The 25,599-nt window shown below is 39.8% G+C and overlaps 1 long non-coding RNA gene across 1 annotated transcript; it reads left to right on the forward strand.

Moving 5' to 3' along the window:
* Positions 1-903: 903 nt before the first annotated feature.
* LOC135579699 (uncharacterized) lies at positions 904-24,759 on the forward strand. Its single transcript, XR_010473301.1, has 4 exons — positions 904-1,002; positions 20,799-20,884; positions 21,775-21,979; positions 22,131-24,759. It is a non-coding gene; the product is annotated as an uncharacterized LOC135579699 (long non-coding RNA).
* Positions 24,760-25,599: the final 840 nt, after the last annotated feature.

The raw sequence follows: 25,599 nt of genomic DNA on the forward strand, positions 1-25,599 counted from the left end.
GATGCAATTCTGGTATGATGTCAGTAATTCCATTTGAGCACAGTTGTTCCAAGGCCTGTGACTGCTGAGCAGTATAGAACACAGTTATTTTCTCAACAGAGTATTAGCAGAGTACTTGGTTGTTGAGAATATGAGGCATATGAGAAGTTGAAATTGCCTGTGGGAAATCTGGCAAGTTGACTTGCTACTGTGTTTATATATTTTTAATTAAACAAAACTAATATACCCATGAATTCTGGTGGTTGCTGAAGTCTACAATAAAACTCTCATGTACTTTAAAGGTAATACTCTTCAAGCCTCAGAATCAGTAGAAAATTCATATCTGAGAAGTAGCAGAATGTAAAGACAATTCTAAAAAGCTAAACAAATGGAGCTTTAGATTTTCTTTTATCACCTTTATCTTCCACACATTTCCGGGCAGAACTCAGTTTATTTGTGTTTCATTGATCTTACCTGAAAAGCTGGAGCCTGTGATGTTTACATATACTCTCACCAATTACTACAAGCCCTCACTATGTGGTGGAGTGATGCCTCTATAAATTGTGCAGATTCAAGGAGATGTCATGTATTCCTTGCCCTCACTGAGGAAGTGTATGTTTCTCAGTACTCTGGGGTTTGGCAGCCTCTGGATTTTCAAAAAGAAGCAGACGTTGTAATGTCTGATGTTTCACGCAGTCAGAAAAGAGATTTAAAAGCGGCTGTAAATCGAGACAAGCACTCAGTTCCTCGGACCAGCTGACTGAAGCCAGCTCGGCCGGAGCCGGGAGCGAAATCTCGAAGCTACAGAGGTAAGAGAGGGTAAAGAGAGGGGTTTCTAGTCGGGTTTTCGATTCCGCTACCTGGGAGTCCCCGGCAGCCCTTGCGGAACGGGCTGACGTGGCGCGGCCGTTACCACGGTGACGGGGGTCACACCCCTCCCCCTTGCTTTGAAAAAGCCTCCGGGAGGGCAGCGACTCGTCGCTGCCCACCAGGCGCTGGGAGGTGAACGTGCTTGTGAGGCAGGTGAGCACTACCCACACGGTGCTGCAGCAGCGACTGGGGCTGCTCGTGCAGCAGGGCTCAGAGGTTCTGTCACTCCTCGCTGTTAGACCTCTCACTTGTTGATGCTGGTGACACAGACTGGGGTGTGGCAGGGCAAGTAGACTGGACACAACTAGCTCTTGTAGGTGAGTTTGTCCAGGGTTTCATTTTGTTTTCTTGTCCCCAATTTAACTAAGGGTAGTAATGGTTTCTAGAAAAAGGAAAGCTGTTGCTGCCGTTAATACAAAGAGTGTGTCTACACAGACACTACCTGCCAAGAAGGATGCAGCCACCCAGGCTTCAGGCTGCACAGAGTGTCTGTACCTGGCATTAGTATCAGAGAATGGTATGGGAGGCACCTGTGTATGATGTGACCAGGTCAATGACTTACTGTGCCTAGTGGCGGAGTTTAAGGAAGAGGTGGAGAGACTAAGAAGCATTAGGGAGAGTGAAGAAGAAATAGATTGGTGGGGTCAGGCTCTTTTGACTCCTAAGGGTGTGCAACAGGAGATGGCAAAGCCTTGTCCCTCCTGCCATAAGGCGGATACAGCAGATCTGATTGATGGGGGGGAATGGAAACAGGCCCCTGATCAGAGAGGTAAAAGAACCTTCTCTCAAACCCCATCACCACCCTTGGTGCCCCTAACAAATAGATATGAGGCCCTGGACCCTGAAAATCAGGCAGAGGACAGCCAAGAAGATCCACCTGGAGAGCCTTCTGGATGGACCTCATCTATAAAAAGAATTACAACTGCAGCTGTAAGAGGAAAAAAAAAAAAGAAGAGTGGTAGTAGTCGGCAACTCTCTTCTGAGGGGAACAGAGTCGCCCAGACCCATCCCACAGGGAGGTCTGCTGCCTTCCTGGGGCCGGGGGTGAGGGACATTAATAGAAGACTTCTGGAGCTGATTCAGCCCTCAGACTACTATCCCCTGTTAATAGTTCAAGCTGGCAGCGAGGACATCAACAGAAGTACCAAGATAATTAAAAAAGACTTTAAAGCACTGGGTCGGTCAGTTCATGGGACGGGAGCACAAGTGATATTTGCCCCAGTTCCTGTGCTAGCTGGGATGGATGAGGAGCTAAATAAAGAGAGGAGCAGAAAAGCCCATCTCATCAACAGGTGGCTTAAGGATTGGTGTCACTGTCAAAATTTTGGGTTTTTTGACCATGGGGCAAGCTCCGTGGTACCTAGTCTCCTCAAAACAGATGGACTTCATCCTTCTAGGGAGAGCAAGAGGACTATAGCCCATAAGTTGGCAGGGCTGATCAGGAGGGCTTTAAACTAGGTTTGAAGGGGGGAGGGATTGAAACTGGGCTCTCTAAAGATCAGCCTAAGGATGGAAAGCCCGAATTAAGAGGGAAATCAGCAGCCCACGTGAAGTGCATGTACACTAATGCACGCAGTATGGGCAACAAACAAGAGGAGCTGGAAGCCATCGTGCAGCAGGAAAGCTATGACATAGTTGCCATCACAGAAACATGGTGGGATGACTCATATGACTGGGGTGCTGCTATGTGTGGCTACAAGCTCTTCAGAAAAGATAGGCAGGGTAGGAGAGGTGGAGGGGTGGCTTTATATGTTAGAGGGTCACTCGACTTTGTTAAACTTGAGGTCAGCAGTGACAAAGTTGAGTGCCTGTGGACCAGAATCAGGGGGAAGTCCAATAAGGCTGACATCCTCGTGGGTGTCTGTTATAGACCGCCCAACCAGGACAATGAAGGAGATGAATTATTCTACAAGCAGCTGTCAGATGTCTCAAAATCGACGGCCCTTGTTCTTGTGGGTAACTTTAACATGCTGGATATCTGCTGGGAGCTCAATACTGCACAGAAGAGGCAGTCTAGGAAGTTCCTAGAGTGTATAGAGGACAATTTCCTTCATCAGCTGGTAAATGAGTGCACCCGCTAGACCTACTGTTTACAAACAGAGAAGGGCTGGTGGGAGATGTAGTGGTTGGAGGCCGCCTGGGGCATAGCGACCATGAAATAATAGAATTTTCAATACTCAAAGATGCAGGGAGAACGATTAACAAAACCTCTACGCTGGACTTCCGGAGGGCAGATTTTTGCCTATTCAGAAGTCTAGTTCAGAGCATACCCTGGGAAACAATGCTTAAAAACAAGGGGGCCCAGGAGGGTTGGACATGCTTCAAGCAGGTGGTTTTGAGTGCACAGGAACAGGCCATACCAGTGTGCCGAAAGGCTAGCCAGCGGGGAAGACAAGCGGCTTGGCTAAACAGGGAGATTCTGAATGAAATCAGAAATAAAAAGAGATTTTACTGACTGTGGAAAAAAGGGCTGGCTACTTATGAAGAATTTATGGAAATAGCTAGATCATGCAGAAAAAAATCAGGGAAACAAAAGTGCAATTTGAAGTTAATTTGGCCAGTTCTGTCAGGGATAATAAAAAGTCCTTCTTCAAATATGTTAATAACAAAAGGAGGGGCAAGGAAAACCTCCATTCTCTGTTGGACTCTGAGGGAAATATAGTTAACAAAGATGAGGAGAAAGCTGAGGTACTTAATACCTACTTTGCCTCAGTTTTTACCAGTAAGACAGGTGGCCCTCAGGACAACTCATCTCTGGAGGTGGTTGACAGAGATAGGAAGCCAAATAGGCCCCTTGTATTCCAGGAGGAAATAGTTGGTGATTTACTGAGCCATCTGGATCCTCACAAGTCTATGGGACCAGATGAGATCCATCCTAGGGTGATGAAGGAGCTAGCAGAAGAACTTGCCAAGCTGCTCTCCATCATCTTCCAACAGTCCTGGCTCACTGGGGAGGTCCCATATGATTGGAAATTGGCCAATGTTACCCCAGTCCACAAAAAGGGCTGCAGAGCTGACCCTGGCAACTACAGGCCTGTCAGCCTGACCTCGGTGCCTGGCAGGGTTATGGAGCAGATCATCCTGAATGGAATCACACAGCACCTTCAGGATGGACAAGGGATCAGACCCAGCCAGCATGGGTTTAGGAGGGGCAGGTCCTGTCTGACCAACCTGATCTCCTTTTATGATCAGGTGACTCACCTGGTGGATGAGGGGAAAGCCGTGGATGTGGTCTATCTGGACTTCAGCAAGGCCTTTGACACTGTCTCCCATAATATACTCTTGCAAAAGCTGGTAGCCCATGGCTTGGACGAGTGTACTCTACGCTGGGTTAAGAACTGGCTGGAGGGCTGGGCCCAGAGAGTGCTGGTGAATGGGGCTGCATCTAGCTGGCGGCCAGTCACTAGTGGTGTTCCCCAGGGGTCAGTGTTGGGTCCAGTCCTGTTTAACATCTTTATTGACAATTTAGATGAGGGGATTGAGACCATCATCAACAATGGAGTTTGTTTCAGGCCTGGGCCTGTTTTCTGTCTCAGCGTTGCATATGTTACCACTGCCTGTAGTACTTCTGTTTGTTCTCCTCTACAAGCATGGCAACCTGACTGATTTTTAACACCAAATTCTGCTACTGTCATTTTAAAATCTGTTGTGAATGATGAGAATATTGAGATGTCTCAAAAAAACCCTCTTGGTAAACATTTGGTACCTTCTGGTAGAAAACAAATTGTAACAGCTGCCAAAGATTGTGTTGTCTTTACAGCTGTCTATATTTTGAAGGACATAACATCTTTACATGTGAGTGAAAACCTGATCCAGCCCTGTTTCCCCAGTTTATTTTGAACCTTATTTGTAGCATGCAGTTTTGAAACTCTGTTAAAGTACATCAAAACAATTGAAAAACTAATAAAACACAAAGGTCACTTATGTAGATACTGTGTATCAAACTGAATTCAGCTATAGGGCTGATTTAGTTGGTTTTGATTATTCAAATTTTAGTCTTAATTTTCCTTTAATTTTTGCTGTACTTTGATCAAAAGTATATATACTCTGCTTTAAAATCCCATTACCAGTGTGGTGTCAAAAAACAGCATGTATTTGATGTAATTAAAATCTAGCATGCTAAGAAGATACCTTCACATCATATGTTCTAGATCAACAGGCACTTTGCTATCTCTGGAATCCAGGATTCTGAGGTTAATAATCTCCAGCATCACTTTTGTATCAAGGAATCCAATAAAATTTAAAATGTTTACTCTTAGCTGAGTTTCCAGGACTTCAACTACGTAATCAATAGATACAGTATGTTTACATCTTGCTAGCAGTCAGTGAGTCACTATTTAGGACTTACATTCAGTGACGGTGTCGTTAATACCAGATTGTGATATCTCTGCAAGTTCCAAACAGGTTTGTTTTTATTTTATATATACATATTGCTGGTCTAACAGCCAAGTTTATCTCATCTTCTACCTATGATATCTGAATAAATTTTCAGGATATTTGTATAGATATTGTTTGAAGGACCAAACTGAACCCTCTGAAGCAGAGCAGGTGTGGAGAAAACGTCTGCTTGACGTATTTTGGCAGTATTTCTTTGGGGCAACTGCTGAACTTACAGCAGAGCTTTCAGATTAAAGTGTTACATATCTGAAAAAAGAACTAATTAAAAGGAGGGGGTTTTGGCACTTTCAATAGGCCTGGCCAGTTAATTTTGGCTCTCTGGATCTAAACAACTTCTCTACTTCCATTTAAAAATAAGTGGGGAAAAAAGAACACTATTCCTTATCTCCCTAATATGAGCTTTGTAAGGATGGAAACAGCACAACAGAAAGTTTATATTCAGGGTCCATTTGCTCTGAGTGGGATTGAAAAGAAAACCAACAAACCCACTTTCCTTTCACTGTGAGAGTGATCTTATGTTTTCTTCATAAAGTGCTATCCAACTAGGTCTTAGTAAATAATCTTAAACAGTGTATCTATATGAGATGCTCCAGTCCCCTGCTTCTCTTTGTGGCAAATTGTTAGACTCTCTCTAATATATCCATGTACCTCTTGTACTGGGAAACCCAGAACTGGACACAGCACTCCATGTGTGGCTTCATCAGTGCTGAACAGAGAGCAAAAATAACATCTCTTGACTTGTTGGCAATAATCTTCCTAGTGCAGCCCAGGATATTATCCTTGTTTGCCGCAATGGTATGTTGCTGGCTCATGTTCAGCTTGGTGTCCACTAGGACCCCCAGGTCTTTCTTGGTGAACCTGCTTTCCAGCTGGATGGCCCCCACTGCCTACTGGTGCTTGGGGTTGTTCTGTCTCATGTGGAAGACTTTGCACTTGCCCTTGTTGAACTGCATGAGGTTCTTGTCAGCCCACTTCTCCAGCCTGTCCAGGTTCCTCTGTATGGCAGCACAACCCTCTGGCACATCAGCCATTCCTTCTAGTTTTGTGTCATCTGCCCCATCATCCAGGTCGTTAATGAAGATGTTAAACAGGACTGGACCAACTACTGACCAATGGGGTACACTGCTAGCTACTGTCCGCCAAATAGATTTTGTGCCAGGTTCATCAGCTTGTCTACGACGATCTTATGGGAGATAGTGTCAAAAGCCTTACTGAAGTCTAGGTAGACGATATCCACTCTTCTCCCCTCATCTACCAAGCCAGTGATTTAATCGTAGGTGGTTACCAAGTTGGTCAAGTGTGACTTCCTGCTCGTGAATCTATGCTGACTACTCCTGATGACTTTCTTGTCCTTCATGTGCCTGGAAATGTCTTCCAGGATTAGTTGCTCCATCACCTTCCCAGGTATTGAGATGAGGCTGATTTGCCTCTGGTTTCCTGGGAACATTCCTTAGAGGAAGTACCAAGATCTCACCTTGTATATCAAGTGTTCCAATTAGTTTGAAACAGTTGCTTTCGAACAATTGTTGATGACCAATTTGCTACTGTACAAGACTAACCCCTAAAAATCTCTTCCTGTGGCTTAGTACATTTACTGTATTTTGATTCCATAAGTGTTGCTGAAAATACTAGCACCTCCAACATTCAAAACGTTTCAGGAATGATATTAAGTTGCTCTGATTTCTTTGCATGCTTCCCATCAATTGTCTCTGTATTCTTCAGTGAGAATAACAGAAGTAGTTCCTTAAAGGGAATCATTACTATTAGTTAGCAACTATTAGTTGTTCAAGTAGCTAAGACTATTTGCTTTTTGTTGTAGTGATCTTTCCTTCCTGCACTCTGAAAACCTGGCTTCTGGACAAGACCCCAGCAATCTTCCCTCGCCTCGCCTCGCCTCCCCTCCCCCCCCTTCCCCTCCCCTTCTCTCTCTCCTCATACCTGTCATTTGCCAAGGCCTTCCTTAGCTCTGGATCATGCAAAAATGTTAAACATTCTCTGCTACCGCCTACTGCACAAATGCTCTGCCCAAATGCCAGGCAGTAGGACTGCAATCATCGGGAGGCTAGTGATTAGGAAAAAAAGTTTATGCCTCTAGTCCAAGGCAGAGAAACTTTCAAAGCAGTCAGAGATGGTAAACTATATTCTGTAGAAGGTCCAGACCTAGAGGTCTTCTATAGATCTTAGACTGAATTCCTAGCTCTGAAATCATGGGATGCAGAGCTTTTCCTGTGAAGCTTTAAAGTGCTGTTACTAATTTGCAAGAGCTGGCTTTTTTGCCTTTCCCTGTGTTGCATAGCAAAGTGACTTCTACTTTAAGTTAATGAGCTATCATTTGTTCTCTTGTCCATTTTCATTAGTAACTGCCACCAGCACTATTCCTTTAGTGTGTTAACACTGTTCTGCCAGGCAGGAAGAAGCTTACATTTGCCAACTGTCTGTTCCCTAACACAACCCAAAGGCGAGGATGCTTGCAGAGGAAAAGATAGCACTAGAACGCGATCTGTTTTTGCTTATTGCTCAACTGACAAGAGTTTATTGCAGGACCTCTCTCTCTCAGGGTACCATTAACAGTCATTCACCAGCCCATACTATGGAAAATTAGATATTAATCTACAGTTGTTTTATTTACCTTTAAAATACGTCACTCTGAGTGACTATCTGCTTTATTACTTCCAAAAGCAAACCCTGATTGAGCAGGCATCTTCTTTCAGTGCTCTGCTCCTGTTGCTAAATGTAGCTTTGAGTTTTATCTGCTGTGTAGGCCTTTGTGTAGGCTGAGAAGCCACCACAGAGCTGCAGTCATTTCTCCTGAGAACAACTTTATGCTGCTAGAAAATAATTTCTACATCTTCATATGTGGTGACAACTTTGAGGAACTGTTGATCATTTTGAGATTTGTCTCCTTTAAAAACAAGAAGGATGTCAGCCATTCTGAATAACAACATTCATGAATGGTGGGCTGTTATTGTGTTTCTTTGGGATTAGTTTAAAACAAAAGGTTAACATCATTAAAACACTTCACAATTTAGAAACCTATACAGTATGCAAAGGCTAGTATGGATATAAACTAATTTGATGTGCACTGCCTCCTCTGAAAAGCATCCCCTCAGAGAGCATGTAGTACCATACAGCTGCTTGCTCCCAGTGAAAGGAAACCTCTAAAACTGCAGGAGTAGCAGGTCTGATATACCAAACAAGGAGCTAATTTGGAAAAAAAAAATCCTTTCATTAAGCATAGCAAGTACATACAATGTAAAGGGGCAAGACATATTTTTACTCTTCTGGTCTATTGGGTACAAGATAAATAGGTAATTAAAATAGTACTTAGTGACCTCTGAGATTAACATTAGCTCATGTGTTTGGGGGTCTTCATTTCTGCTTGAAGAGCTTGGACAGGAATTTCCCGTATCAAGCGACCATTCTGTGTCATGGTAATTCACATGAAAATGCTATCTTCAAAAATTTGGAGTGGAAATATGTACATGACTTCCCACATACCTAAGCATATATTGCTGTGAGCAGAAGTCAAAATTATTTGGTAAATAGTATAATAGCATATAATAGATAAATGATGGAATAACAAAATTTTCTCTTGTCTGGCTATAGGAAAACATTTCTTAGTTTCCTTCAATGTGGGACTGGAAATCCGTTTTATTGTACAGAGAATCCGTGTGTCTTGGCAGTTTTGCAGTTTAAACTTGATTGCCCACCCATAACTCTCTATTGTAATCCTCAAGTAGACTTGGCTTCTTCTGCATGCACTCCACTGTCCCTTAATTGATTAATATTGCTTCATTTGTAAAGTTCTCTAGGCAGAGGTGACATTTGTATAGTTGCATTCGGATGGTGTTTGAAATATTGCTGAGTACAGAATGGCTGTCACATTTGACAGCACAGTAAAAGCACTGCCCATATTTTATGTGCAATTGTGCAAAGTGTTTTGGGCATTTTTGAGTTTGAAAGTCTAAAAATTCCTCTTCAATTCATGTACAAATTAATTACTTAGAAAAAATTATTCACAAGTTTTCACTTTTGACTTTACAGATGAGAGGAAAAATTTGGACCTGACATACACAAACAAGCTCTACTCCTTCATAGGAGTCATCCCCTGGATTTATACCAGTGTAACGTAGCAACATTTATCCAATTGTAAATACATATTTATGATATTGTTATATTATATTCATTCCAAGAACCACACAGACATGACTGGTATATTCCTCATGAGTAGTTAGCAAGTTGTTACTCTGTACGTTATTGGCAGTTGAAGAGCAGGTGACCCTGGTGATAGGTGCTTGGATTTTTTAAATTCCTGCTTGTATATAAGTGAGGAGGTTATTTGTAGAAATCTCATCAGCAAATACACAATTACAGTGAAAGTTATATTTTCCTGGTTTTTTTTTCTGTGTGTGTTTTTTGTTTTTTTGTTTTTTAGATTTTAGATATTTCATGTGATCTATTATTTTAATTTTAACGAATGTCTTCTTAATATTCCCATGTTTCTTTATTTGGATTTTTAAAAAGAAATCTTAAGGGGAATGAATCAAGGCTTGTTTTACATCCAAATTAAAGTTTTGGATTCATTGTTTCTTCATTATTGGACTCTTGGACCCAGATAGTTTCAAAAGAAGGATACAGCTTCTCAAGTCTGAGGCAGCACAGGGTGCCTGGGGCTAGGGCACTTGGTCTTCTGTCCTGCCAAAGGTTGTGAAGCTGTTGAGGAGTTGTGTCTCCAAGTGAAAGAGCTATGGGAGGAGCTCATCAAACTGTGCAGAATCCAAAAGGATGTGAAAGCAATCAACTGGCACTTCACTGAGTCCTTGCATTTTCATGAACCTTAACCTTCAACTGTAGCTGAGAGATAGGAAGAGCCTTTGCCTATGAACTTGCAGGGTAGAAACTCCCATCATGGCAAAGGCTGGAAGGCGGTGACTTCTCACACCAGGAGAAAAGCTCCAGCCCCACCTCATGACTTGAAGTTACAGAATGGGTTAATTGCCCTGACAGCTAATGAGGAGCTAGGAGTACCATCAAATGGAGCATCTCTGGTGGCTGACCCTGAGCCACTGAGCCACTTGGGACCACTAAAAGGAAGTGACAAGTGAGCGTGGTTGGAGACTTCCTACTGTAAGGGACAAAAGTTTCCATCTGCTGACCTGGTTTGCTGCTTTCTGGGTGCTCAGATTTGGGACATTGTAGAGAAGCTACCAAGGCTTGCCTTACTCCACCCACTAGGCCCTACTGCTCTTACACATAGATGCCAAAGATACTGGCAGGTGTGACTGAAGGGGGCTGGGGCAGCAATTAAGGGCATCGAGATGGAGTTGGTGATCTCCTTGATTCTGCTACCGAGGAGAAGCATCTGAGGAAGACTCAGTGGATCCTGTGTGCTAACAACTAGTTTCGCAGCTGCTGTTGGTAGCAGGGCTTCAGTTTGTGTGACATTGGAACCCTCTTTGAGGGTCCACAGCTACTTATGAGACAGGATCTAAGCGACTGAATGGGGCAATAACATCTTTGCCAACAAGCTGGCCAATTTGGAAGGCAGAAATTTAGACTAGAAACAGTGCAGGAGGGATTGATTCCTCAAAAATCAATTTAAAAAAATAGGGAGAGGGTAGGCAAGCCAAGGGCCCAGGTGGTGGGAATCGAAGGGGCATAGCAATCAACAAAATACAGCTGCAGTGAAATTTTGAGCTTAGATATGTGAAGAAGGTGGTGCCTGCAGAACAGCCTCATGGTCAGAGCTTTCTTGTCTGTTCTCAGGAATCAGCATGTTTGGGCACTTCTCTGAAATGCCTCTACACTGTGTAATGCAGCGTGGGGAACAAACAAAATTAGAAGCCTGTGTGGTTATAGGGCTGTGACCTCATTGGGACGATGAAGACAGGGTGGGATAGCTCCCATGACTGGAGTGCACTGGTGAAGGGATCAATTAAGGCAAAATCTGGCTGTAGATACACATCATTTGCTCTCATAAATCCAATATTTTCTCAAAATAAACATAATCCAGTGTGATTTCTGATCACTGTAAAAGGAAAACTAAGGTTATAGGAAAAATGAGACAAATGGGGATGATAAAGGAGGAAGTGGCAAATTTAAGAAATAAAAGTATCAGAATTTGCCAAAAGTAACATTAAGAAAATAACCTTTGTCAACAAACTTTTTTCCTCTGTTCACATTTAGGTATTTCTATTTTTAAATGTTTAGTGAACATCTATCTCTATATATCTATCTATACTATGAGATAAAATAATTTAGAGCTTAAAAAGTAATGAAAAATCTTCCAAACGTGCAGAAAAAACCCAACCAATAACTAACCAAATGCTATCACAAATAAAAGATGCTGAGGCTAGAATGTGAATAATCAATGAGAAAATACTTCAGAAAATAAGTGTACATTGTGTACTTTGACATCTAGTAATGTTAAGAAAAAATGGGATTGGGATGTTTACTTCACTGCCAACATCAGATCGGACTGAAAATAAACATCTTAATATATTTATTATCATAAACAATAAGAGTGTCATATTAATTGAGGAACTGCCTTGTCATCAAATGATCTGAATGGATCACTTGTTAGTTTCTTTGATGCTCATTTATGGCAGAGTGCTATCCTAAGCTTTTAAAAAAAATCTTGTCTTCTCCATTGCCTCACTGGGCTAAATACAGATGAAAAATACAATTAATATATAATTTAAAGTATTACTTCAAAAATAAAACCATAAGTATAACCATGCAACCTTAAACAAATCTTAGAAACATGGTATGTTTAAATACCTGGATATAAAAGTTGAAGTCAGAATACATTTTTGCCGAACCAGTAGTAGAAGGTATATAAACCCTTTTTTTCAAAAACAAATGCTAGAAAAGTACTTAATGAGCCAGTTGTCTACCAAATAAAGTATCTTTGTATTCTTTTTTCTCCAGAATGGTCCATCAGCCCAAAGGAAAGGAAGGCAACATTTCCATTTGTTGATGTTGTATCTACTAGTGAATTAAAATAGCAGGGGATTTATGGGGTGACTGTTAATCCCATTTGGGATGGGTTAGGAAATCACAATTATCCAAATAGAGTGGCAGCTATATTATGGAAATTCCTATGCAATTTCTCTTTCTGAGGAAGCACCATTTTCAGGAAGGATGTGTGTATGGCTAGTTGTAGAATAAGGATATTATCTCATTTAGTATGTGGTCAGGGAGTGCCATGAGAAGCTGATATATACTTCTAGTAGAACATCTGCATTAGTCAGAAAAAAATATTTGTGAATTGAAGACACAATGATGTTACTCAAGCAAATCATGTTCATGATCTGAGTTTCATGTCTGTTTTTTCAATGCCTGAAAAATTAATATGAATTTAACAGATCTCAACTAAAACCTGCTTTTGAGCCATGATACTTCAAAAAGAAATCCCAAATGACTATTACCTTTTCCTTCTCACCTCTCACAAACTGGACTATAGAGTTGCCACAGTGAATTTGTTAGATTCTTGGCTAAAGATTGAAGAGAACAGTGCAATGCTATCTAGATAGAGACGACTGGATAGTACTGAATAATGAAGACTTGTGTGTCTATAATACAGTGTACACACTGCCATGCAGAAGATAGTGGGTTTCTGTTTTAAGGTTTTTCACAGTTTGAGCAAGTCTTTCATGATACCTGCTTAGATTCCAAGCACCCTCTCTTACATTTTTTAATATCTGGTCTTATGTAGCTTTGTAATTGTTCATAAATTAAGGTTTTTGTTACAAGATGTAGACTGCTTTAAGAACATCAGCTAGAAACAAGGCTTGGATTTAAAAAAGAAATGACAGTAATCTCAGCGGTGAGTCATTGCTTTTGCCATTTCAAGAACTTAAAAACAACACTAGGTATATGGAGCTGATATTGAGACAGGGTTTTAACCTCTTCCCCATGTGTTTGTTGCCTTAACTTTAACAGATAGCAACTGTTCTGTAATCTGTGAGTCAAACATGATAAAATTATTTAATTTTCCCTAACCAACCTGGTCATCTAAACTGCAAACTCTGATTTTATTTACAGAAAAAACGAAAAAGGAAAATACAAGAACTGTACTTGTTTTCATAATGATAAAGTTTTATGGATAAACTCTTTCTCTGTGTAGATTTTGAGTGAGCACACTCTATGTCGCATGTTTTTGTGGAAGATGGGATGGGCTTTCCCTTGCCAAGTAATACAGCAGATCAACTAAAACACTGCTTATTCATTAGAGCTGGAAATGCAGGTGAGAGAATTTACAGAAGAAACTTCTAAATGTAGGTCAATGAGCAGTCTTACCACACCTAGAAGAGATAGGTCAGAGACGAGCATGAACATTTTTCCCAGTGTGTACCATGTGCATGGAGTAAATGGGGAAACCTTAGTCGGAATCAAGCAAGATGCTCTGCATTCTTAGCATTTTAAAAAAGGCAGTTTACAGCTTCTGAAAAATATAGACTGTAGATTTCTGTCAGCTAGTAAGAATTGTGCTGTTTGCTGTTGGCTAGAAATTATTTTGATGCTAACCTCACCTCAGCTGAATGGGATTTTGATTGTAACTAGTATTTCTAAATAATAAAAGTAACAATATTTTGCTATTCCTGTTTGTGGTTTAATAGGACCAGTAACCCACACCAGTGTCTTATTTTCTATGTGATGGCAGTTTGGGAATAATGGAAAAAATGCAGGAAAATACAGAAAAGATAATTTTGTCCAATTACTATCATTACCCCTAATACATGAACAGAATGACTGTTCATAGTGTCAAGCACTACCAGTCAATCTGTTCTAGGGCATGGAATAACTCTGTTTTTTTTTACTGATGGGAATATTTGTCATTTGCTGTTACCAGACTGTGTGTATGTTGGCATTAGATAAATTCTCAGTATGCTGCCTGAATATTTTCTGCCTTCTGAATGATTTGTGGCCAAAAGCAAATCTGAGGAACTCTTGTTTTCTTCAATAAGTTAATCAGAAAGACAGTTCTGTTTCCTCCTCAGTCCATGGGAACACAAATCCACATCTCCTACATTTCACCAGTGTGCACTGGTCATCCTTTGGCTGCCTCCTAGTCTGTGCAGCAATACTCCTTTTTCATGTCTTTTTAATGCTGTGACATGGTACAGCAAGTTTCTTGGAAACAGAAATAAAGCAAATGAAAAGAGGCACAGTCCTGTAGCTTTCTGGAATAGGGCACTCATCTGAGTGGTGGGAAGATCTATATATTTGGCCCTGCAATATTCTAGTTCAGTAATTTTATATTATGCTGTCATTTGAAACCAGGAATAATTCTGGAATTTGTACCTGTTTTACTCATCAGCATTATTATAATTTGACATATACTTGGATGCAGATTAAAAAAGATTAAATTATACATCCTAGTGGACTTTGCACAACACCAGACTAGGGTGTTCATCGGCAAGGTTCATGGGAGGATCATGGCTATATTCCTGTGTTTCTTGCAGTCCTTTGCAAAACAAAAGTACTAAATGCTTACAGGTCTTGATGCTTAAAACCTGAAACCAATAACTTGAGAGATGTGCTCACACATATTATTTTCATTGTGGATGATTCTGGATGGAGACAGTGTTTACTTCTGTGTGCATATCTGTTTTCACTGGTCCTTACCTCAGGAAACTGGAACTTCACATTTCTGAGGGCTGCATTGTAAGAAATGACTGGTATAATTAAATCAGTGCAGTTTATCTTGGTGGTTTTTTTCTGTCATGTCAGATTTTACTGACTGTTAAAAAGAAATGGAAAACTTATTCCTGATAATTATGTGTAATACATCATCTTGTTCTGTGTTATTTAAATACTCCCACTGTGACGTCTGTGACTTCTACCTGTAACATGCCAGGGAAAGCAGCACATGTAAAAGTGTGGCAGAAAGTTTTCTTCATGTCATTTTATTTCCATCTTCATTTCAGATCAGCTGTGTTGCTGTGTTTTATAGTTCACTCTCTGAGCTAGTTCCGTATGCTCACATTCTTACGTTTTTTAATTATAACTTCATTGGGTGGCAGTAGAGTTCTTGGCCTTTTGGAATTGTCATTGTGTTGCTGCTCCATACTTGCTTCCTTCTGGGACTAGGAGTTATTTCCTATTTTGGAGCAAAGTCAGTCTCACCTTTAACCAGTACAGTAGCGTTGCATGGTTTTCACAACCAGCATTATTTGCTTTTACAGTTTGATGGTCCTTTTTTTCCCCCGAGACTTGTTTGTCTCTCCTGGGAAACAGCTATCCCGTAATTCTGCCTACTATGTCAGGTAGAAAGATAAATTTAAAACCTTCCAGTCATCATTATTCTCCCATTTATCTGGGGCAAAAATGAACTGAATTAACTTAAGTATGATCATTTAAAGAAAAAGACTCCAAATCAAATCACATATTCTCACTGTTAAATAGGTGCATCACGGCACTCAATCTGAAAGATAAATCATTACTTGGAGAGTGTCTGTAAAGCTTAATTCTGAATCCTTAATAGGCCATATTTGAAGCCATCCTTTCATTTCAAAGAAAGCTGAGTAAACCAGCTTTTTCTACTAATAGTACCCTGGAGTAACTTCCTGAGGTAGGTTGGCTGCTGGTGATTGCAACAGGCTCTCAGCGGTTTTGTGGCTGTAGAACTGTGAACAATGCCAGGAGAGAAAGCTGGTTAATAAGTTACAGTGCCCTCAAGTTAGTTTATTGTGAGTGACCTGGATCATGGTGCATGCTTTACAATGCAGTAGTTCACAGTGTCTTGTTTTGAGTGCCCACTTTGAACTATGTTGGAATATATGCAATGAAAAGCCAGTGGGAAATCAGCAGCTCATGTTCACTACCGCAGAAAAGTAAATAGCAAACTTTTGGAGGTCACAGACTGTTTTATTGCCTTTTTTTTTTTTTTTTTAATTTTATTTTCTCTCCAGGATTCTGGAATTTGGCCAGTACAATTGGCTGACAGAGGAGCTAATAAGAGGTCACACAGGGCACGAGACTGGCAACTGTCACCCTCCTATGGGAACAAGCTTGGGTCTGTATTCTTTAGGCTTGCTCAGGAATAAATGTAGCAAACATGATGATGAAGAGGAACTGGTATTATCGTTCACAGACTTCCTGTCCTTTCCCCCTTTCTTCAGTCAACAAATTCCTACAAGGGGAAGTTCCCTCCTATTATTTTCCATTTCCTGTGTAACGACTCTATTTTTTTCAGCCCCACCATATGCTACCAGTGAATTTTGACAGGATACTACTGCTTAATATTTATTCAAACAGTTTAATCTTTGAAACACAGTGTAAAGGCTGTACACTGCACTTTCTCACAGGACTAGGGAGGCAAGTGACTCTAGTTTTGCTGTAAAAATTGGAGAAGTGACTCATCCAAGACTGCAAAGCATGTTGGCATTGCCACTAGAGAGAGAGCTCTGTACAAAACTGTATCTGAAAATGGTATCCGCAGGAAAGGAATTTGTATTTTCACTAGGAAAGTTGTGGTGTTCTGATCAGATTCACTTAGAATAACCCTTTTAAGCTCCATCTCTCCCCATTAATTAACTCCTTCCTCAGATGGCTGACACAGCTAATCCTCTGTTGAAAATGGGCCTTCTGCCTACAATGATGCTTTTGTTTGACTTTTTCCAGTTAACCTTTTATCCATTTTCATTTGCTCCTTGTGCTTCCTTTCTTCATATCTATTGAAATGAGATGTGCACTGCAGAGTAGGTAGCCATTAGGTGTGAGTGCTGGAGTGCATCAGGTGACATTGCTGCTTGATCTGGGTGCCAAGCTGGGGAGGGCTTCCTTCTTCTTAATTTTACAGTTTAGAAATAAGGTTCTAATTTCACCAATTCAGTGTATTTGCCCACATCAGCTGATCTTTGAAAATCATGTTCCTGATTTGAGTCAATGCAAGGTAAAACAGATTAGCTTGAACTGCTGCCTAAATTGTAGAATTTTTGGTATAAATTATAATATTGTATAAATTACTGTGTTTTACCTGTCCTTTCCATCAGTCAGTTACTACAGCTCCACTAATTTGATCTATCATGTCACCTACCATCTGTTCTTTGTTTGCCAGCAGTGTGTGTGGGAGATATGAGCATAATGGAGAAGCGGTGACTGAGATGCTGCCTATGGAGTGAACACTGTCTCACTGAGAAGCTGGAAGCAGCTGCTGCTGTGAACACAGTGCTGCACTGAATCAGTGAACTGAGCACAGCTAATCTCAGCTAGTGTTTTTGGATGGTGGGTGAAGATCCCTTCACTCAGCTGCAGCTGTTGAAGAACATCTGGTTCTTACTCAGCAGAACTGGAAGCCCCAACTCCTGCCTCCATCTGTGCAGTGGGTCCTCCCAATTTGCTGGGACAAACCATGGTGGTTGCAGGAGTGTTCGGTTTGTGAGGCAGGAGACAGTGTGAGTTTTGAGAACCGTTCCTGTAGGTGGCTCAGCGCTGAAGTCAGGAAGTCTGGGGAGGAGCTGCAGATACTCCCGTTCTGGTATGCAGAGACAGATGTAACTGATTGCTCAAGCACTTTTGGCCTGGAATGATCTTTAAACATCACAAACAACTTGTTTTCTCTCTGAGTAGTGAATTAGTGTCTCAGTGTAGCAAAAAATAGGTCTCATATGGTTCTATGTTCTAGGGCATTATATTTTTCTGTCAAACTAGTCCTGCAGATGACTATATATTTTCGTATTATTGCCAGAACTGGTTTGTATTATTGCTCCTTAGGCTTAAATACTTTTTACACTTTGTACTAGATCCAACTACATTTCAGTGATGGGTAAATAATCATTTTAGAATACAATAATTACTCCTAGCATTAAGTATACTTTTAAAATATTTTCTGTCTTCCTTCTTGGTAGTTATCCTAATATTTCTAAGCTAAAGCAGTGATTGTAGTACTACTGGAGGAACTCCAGATATCTGGATAAAATATAGTATGTAAATGGATTTTGTTGAACATCTCTGCAGGAATATGTTTGTGTATACACACACTTGTAAAGTAAAAAGAATTATATAGGAGCTAATCTGAAAAAGACTTATGATTTCCCTTGTATTAGCTTAACTTAATGGCTGCATCCAACGTTGAGGCATAGTAAGCAAAAAGGTTCATTGCAGCTGTGTACATCCAGGTTTGGAAGTACATTTCTTTAGCTCCATGCATATGCACAGACTTTTCCTGTATTGTACAGTTAGGAAATTATTTCAGTGTTGAAAAGCAGAAAACTCTCTGGTAATTTGTATCATATCAAATGAGGTGCAACCATTAATCTAAAATGTTTTTCTGGAGACTGTGACATAAAAGCATAGTTCTCCCACCTGCTACTTGTCCATGCTGGATTACTAGATTGTTTTTGTTTGACAGGCCCAGGCCTTCACACCTCTAAGCCAGGTATTTGAACAGACTAGGAAGAGTATTGTCAAACAGTAATTTTAGGATGGCTTTGTGTAGTTTCACAGGCTTGGTTCCACTAATCTCTCTGATCAACCTATGACAGAGGAAAATTAAATATAAGGTAGAAAAGGTGTGCTGGTTGTCACTGGGTGCTATTCTTGGAGATGCGACTAAGAAGCAACAATGTATTATTTGGTATTTAAGCAATGCTGTGGAACAGCTCTTGAATATTGCAGGGATACTGTGAGGCTATGTCCTCTAGCAAGACACTGGTTATTCCCCATGTTTGGCATGGTTGTTCTCTACTGTCATTACTGAGATATTGGATAAAAAGTCAGAACTCTAAAGACCTCAGGAAAAGTGTCAGCTGGTGATCTGTAGATGTGATAGTTGCTGAAAATAAATAAGGCAGTTGAGACACTGGATTTTAAAGTCAGGATGCAAAATTTGTTGAGATATAAGCAAAAAATGTTTTTGTTTTTGTTTTTTTTAAGGGATGGTAACTTTCAGATAGTTTGTTTTTTCTCTAACTACTGTTCATAAGGAAAATTTAGTATCATTACCTGTCCCAAATCAAGCATATTTCTTACTCTTTCTCTGTCATTCTGGGCTGAATATAGAAATTGCTGTACAGAACATGACAAAAGTTTGCTTAATTTTACGTGGTGAATAAAAGAGGAAATAACAGACTAACAATTCTGCGATGACGCAAAAATATGGCTTTATATGCAGTATGTCAACTTTAAACAGTCTATTATTTTATTGTAAAGTACTGGGCAAGACCTAGAACATGTTAAACAATTCTGTCTATGAGCTATAGGAAACCTTTGAGTTTCAGATTGAGTGACAAATTCCTTTACCCTAAAATCTGCAGTTACACTGTATCTTCTGTAAAGTAGCAGAAAACAAAACAAACCAAACAAACACCCCCCCCCCCCCAAATCCCAAACCAATCTAAACAAAAAAACCACCCAAAACCAAAAAACAAACAATCCCCAAACAAAATAAACCAAAAAACAACCAGAAAACCCACAAGCATTTTAGGCCAAAAATTCCAAACCAATGAGACAATGAAGTATTTTATGCACTATAGCCATTTTTTTAAAACTCAACAGATTCTGAGGTCCTACTTTATTTTAGTGATACCTATATAGAAACTGTTTCTGTTGAAGTGTTATTTCTATTTCCGAAAATACTTTCCTAGTGCACAATTCTTTATAAAATATTGTTTTATACTGAGCCAAACCTATTTATTTCCAATTAAAATTAACCTATACTAGAAGATTTTAAAATTAGCCTATAGTAGAAGATTGTTGGAACCCTCTTCAGCTGTATAAAGATGTAGTTGTTTAATATGTAGTATTATGTATTAAATAGATATTAACTCTTATCATAGAATAATAGAATATCTCAAGTTGGGAGGGACCTGTAAGGGTAACTTCCTGCTCTTTGCCTTACTATCTAAAACTAAACTATATGACTAAGAGCATTGTCCAGACACTCCTTTGAACTCTGACAAGCTTGATACCCTGACTACTTTACTGGGAACCCTGTTCCAGTGACCAACCACCCTCTCAGTAAAGAACCTTTTCTTAATGTCCAGTATGCACTTTTCCTTAACACAGCTCCATACCATTATGTATTATGTAGGGGCTGTAGTTCTGTTTAGTAGGATTATTAATGAACTACTGCATCATTTAACACCTATTTGTATAAACAGAAGTGTTGTTATAAAATGTTGTTATTCAGGGCCTGAGTCCATCTGCACAAGAAGATTAAAATAAAGAAATATACAGAGTAGGTTTGCATGTGAAAACATCATATCTAATTATTCAGTATCCAGAAATGTGTATGGGTTTTGAATTAGATGAAGGACTGTCTCTGTAAATTCTCTCTATACATCTTTTTCATAGGTACATGGTACCAGATCTTTAGTCTGCCATTCAGTGAGATTCAGTACTTTCTGTCTCTTTCTCTCAGCCGCCTGGTGTGATTAGCTTGTGTATGGCCCTGCTTTTGTCTGTAGCTGTCCACTGGAATACAAAAACAGCACCTAAGGCAAAGGATTCTATTTTATGCGAAAACAGAAGATCAAAAATATCTACACGATGGCCATAGCTTTTGTTGATAATGCGGTTGTTTTTCCTTGATCCCTTTTCCCAAGGAGAAGTAATGATGCCATCTACTGGCAGAGGACAGACCACTTCTGGAATCTGGTACTTTTCTCGATAAAGCTCGTGTCTTCCCCTGGTGAGTTACAAATTACTTTTTACCTCCGTGTTTAATTCATTGATCTTGGTCATAAATACCACACAGAGGCAATTATTACTGTGTGAGGTCCATGAATTATGAAGAGTTGAACCGGTAAGCCATGTACACAGGAACTTTTCCTTCCAAGTGTCCATTCACCTTAATAAAGGAGTTTAACAAAACATTAATAGTGTGATCCTAGTTATAATTCAATTAATCAGTGAAAAAGTGTTAATACATTTTTCCTACGAAAAATGGAATAAATTTATGCCTTTGTTGTAAAACCATGGGATCTTTTTCATTACCACTTGGAAAGTAAACTGAATTTCCAGACTCTTCTAACCTCAATCACAGTTCTCAGCAGTAGAACCCACAGGGAAAGACAACAGGTCCCTCAGACCCTGCTGGTCTTTCTTTTAATGCCTAGTTCATGAACGAATGTCATAACATACTCTGCAGGAAGGTGTGACTATGTTGCTCCTTTGCAAGGACAGGGACACCAGAACAAGATACTGATTCAATGGGAGCGGTCATGTTCTTCTTTGTTGTTGAAATATGTACTCCTTAGGTATGCCTGACCAGTGACATTGTCTAAAAAGACACAGAAAAAACATTACTGTCTCTCTGATGTTTTTAGTAGTCTGATGCCTTATCTGGCAGGTTAACCTAAGGCCCTCTCTTAGTTTAGCTTGGCAAAGCAGTTCACATTTATCTTCCCAGTTTGAGGGAAACTTGTTGAGACTGACTTCACTGTAGTTCATAGAGACTGTCAGATTTCAAATATTTTTCTCTCAAGTCACTGGCCCTTTGCAAAATACCTCAGTCTTAAACTAATTTCTTCATCATAAACTTGGATCAATTTTAAAATACCATTTTTCTTATTTCCCCAGATACTAGCCATTATCTCAGTACAACTCCTGGGATTGCAGAAAATGTAAAAAAGCCTGTAAATGCATCAGCATACTGGGTCACCTGAAGACATATGAAATTTCTGTTCATAGGGCTGTGCTTACAGATGACCAGCTGAAGTTGGGAAACATTGAATGGAAAACTTACTACAACTATATTAAAAAGAAAAGGATTCACCAGATTAAGGTTTGTAAAGAGCCTTTTCTCCTTATTTGAAATATATTTGGCTTTATTATAGTCCCATTTGTTGTCTTTGCTTTCTGCATTCTGAACACAACGTAAATGGTGATGTTCTTCCTTTTTTTTTTCTTTTTTCTTTTTTTTTTTTTTTTTTCAGGAAGCTGCTGATCCTGAGGAGACAGAGGAATTTTCCTGTTTTGACATTGCTTAATTTTACAGATTTTATGTAAGTCACATGATGCTGGTGGTTGAAAGGCCAGAGTTTTTGAAGGCTTTTTGAATGCTTTTTCATGAGTAACCACAGAGGGCCTCTGAAGGGTGTGTGTTGTTATACCATTGTCTCTGGAAAAGAGCAGTATTTCTGATGTTGAACCTCTTCACCAACTACAGGATGAATCAAGGTATATTTTGCTTGGAAATGGAATAATATCAACTTCCCCTCTGTGTTAACAAATGCTATGTCTCTTGCTAAGGCTATTAAGAAATGCTTTATTTGTTTTTGGATATCAAATGCTGTGGACTAGAGGAAGCAGTTGCTTTTCATAGATAGAAATAATCTTTTTTTTATGATAAAGTTGTCTTACTGGATGGTGAATAAGAACACCACGTATGTCTAAAGAGAAATGATTTTGACTTCTTGCGGTTTTGGCAATTAAAGGCCAAGTTGTAGTAAACTTAAATTCAAGGAAGAAGAAGGAAGGAAACATGATAAAAATTTGCAAAGAACCCTCTTTAGTTTAGGCCTATGCTAATGCCAATGAGGCCAGATCCCAAGAGATCTCAGTTCTCAGCCCTTGTGTGACTTGTAGGCAGTGTTTGAATTGAAAGCTTTCGTCCTTCCCTGTCTCTAGAGAAAAGGAACCAGTTAGGGTTGCTGCAGATGGCAGAGCATATCTGACATTCTTCTAATAAACAGACTAGTGTTTGGACAATTGTGTACTGGAAAAAAAAAAATATTTGTCAAACCTTATGTAGAAGAAAAGAGGATTAATGCAGAAACTAAAAGCTAATCCTCTCTGGCCCATGCAGTTGAAAATGGATCAAATTTCCCATTGCTTCTCCATCCTCTCAGTTTTGTAACAGCAGGAAGGGAAAGGGGTAGAAGGGACATCCTGGATGTAGTTGAGGGGCAAAGCTGTCTCCTACCATTTCATACCTAGGCCAAGGTGGAAAGTGGATGGTCTTTGAAGTTGGAGGAGGATAATAGGAGCATGCATTACCACTGAAGCAGGAAGCTGAAGCATGTATAGTTAATGTGGGGGAAATGAAGGAATGGAGTGAGATGAACACAAAAGGAACAAATTAGAACAACTTGGGAGATGGGAGGGAGGGAACTAACAGGAAGTTGGATGCCCTGAATCCTAGGGCAGAATTTTCTGTAACCTAGATTACTTCCTGTAACGTAATTTTATTTTGAGTTCTTGAATTGAAATCCAAATCACCTCATTTCACTACGTTTTGGAGGGTAGGTTGGTCTGCATCTATATTAAGTTTGAGTACTTTGAACTTGGGAAAAATAAAGAGAGATCAAAAGAGTGATTAAAAACCTTACCCATGAACTGTCTTTCATTTGGGTTTTCAACAGGTTAGGCTGACAATGTACCTCTGTGAACTGATACCACAACTGAAATCCTTGCATAGCCAATGATCTTATTTTCTGGTGATTACTTGATGATTACTCTTATTTTCTGATTATTTTCTTACTGTCACAGGTGGAGGCACAGCTATTTTGGGTTAGTGCTTTTCACTCAAACTTGTTTGGTTGCTTTCCCATTCAAGAAAGGTTAAATTTTTAGAAACAATTACTATTAATTTACTGAAGGCTGTGTGGCCTTACTGTGAAGTCTAGTGGGAACAGTTTTATGTGATTGTAGACAGGATCTTTCCAATGGTTAGCTGTGGTAATATCTATTACAGTAACAATAACATCAATGAGGTTGAAAACCACATGCTCAGTGAGTCGATTCTCCATATTAATCTTCCGAGGACAGACACTTGTGAGAAACAACCAAAATGTCTAAATATGAATAAATGGCCGTTGAATCATGTTACATATTTTTGTGTCTTTTATCTTATATTCCATGCCAATTCCAATTATAGTAAAGCTAGGCTACATACTTAAGCTTTTGCCTGACTTTGTTCCTATTTTGTTTGTGTCTTTCAGAAGTGAGTCCATAACTGATCGTAGCAGAACATGTTTAACATGTAGAGGACACTATACACCAGTAAAGACATCCTTGGTGTCATCCACTCTGCTAAAACAGTGTGGAAATTGGTTATCACTGAAGTACAACATTTTAAATGGTTCTTTCTTAGCAGACCAGCAAATGGGCTTGTTCTCTTAATTGGAAATTCTGTAGTTGTTGGAGTATAGTGCCTAAAGAGCTTACATGGTGAACTGCAACACCCACTCATACTCTACTGAGATTTGTTATGATGTTATAAAATGACATTAGAAAGCAGAGGATGATGTCTAAAATAGCACAGAGGCCTCTAAATGAGATCAGTCCAAAAAGTGCTGCCTGAAACACTGTGTTGTGCTTGAGGTTTCCAGCAGAAAATTCCTGAAGTGCCTAACAATATGTTAATATACATGCTTCATACTCAGTGACTTTGTCTATGTGTCCTGTTTCCTTCTTTGGTACTATAAATCCAGTAAATAAGTGTCCTTGCATTTAAACTCCCTGACTGGCATGTTTGGCATGCTCTGAACACACCTAAATCCATCTGACTGTGCTGATTCAAACTTAGGCCAACGCTGACTCCAAAAATGCTGCTGCGATCTGAGAAGGTTTAAAATTAAATTTTGGGAGTGGCTTCACCATCAAAATTGTGGGAATGTGGTGGTCGATATCCCTCCATTCGTGCTGAGGCAAAATAACTGTGAGAAAGTCAGCTGACAGATCGGAGGAAGCCCTGATGGGAAAGAGGGAGCCCAGGCATCTGGGAGGTAGAGAGATGCTGAACACAAAGCTTACATTGTTTTTTGGATTGAATGCCTCCTGGTGATTGCAATGTAACACACAATAACTGCAATTGCCTATGTGACTCTGTGAACCTCTCAGTATGTTCGTTTATGAAAAATAATCAGGAACAAGCTTTCTTAGTTCCTGTATAAACTTGAATGCATTTCTTAATCCTTTTATATCTCGGTGTTTACCATTACACTTCTCAAATGGTTAAAAGCAATTGGGTCCCGCCTGAGTGGGACTTCACTAGAACCACAGGTGTAGAACAGTAAGATCGACTTTACTCTGGCACCTTTTTGCAGGTACTTAATTACATAACATGCGATTCTCTATTATGCTATATTAAACCAAATGCTATAGAAAAGTGATTTTAAATGGACACTAACAGCTTTTTTTTAAAAACAAAACAAAACTGGTGAAATGAAGTGGTAGAACCAGTGTATGGTTCTTGTCAAGAAAATGTTTTGTTGCCAAAATTGTTACTCCTCTAAATGTCAAATGATCTTTTTATATACGATGTGAGAAATTACAAAATATGCTATATTTTTGTTAGGGAGATTTCTAACAAAGCTGCTTATATGGCCCTAGATTTCCAGTTTTCTTCTCTTGCTGCATTCGTCCTGAATCTTTTATGGAGTTTCTCAGCTGTCAGTCTTG

The sequence above is a fragment of the Columba livia genome, chromosome 5 (assembly GCF_036013475.1).
Source record: "Columba livia isolate bColLiv1 breed racing homer chromosome 5, bColLiv1.pat.W.v2, whole genome shotgun sequence".
Lineage (NCBI taxonomy): Eukaryota > Metazoa > Chordata > Aves > Columbiformes > Columbidae > Columba > Columba livia.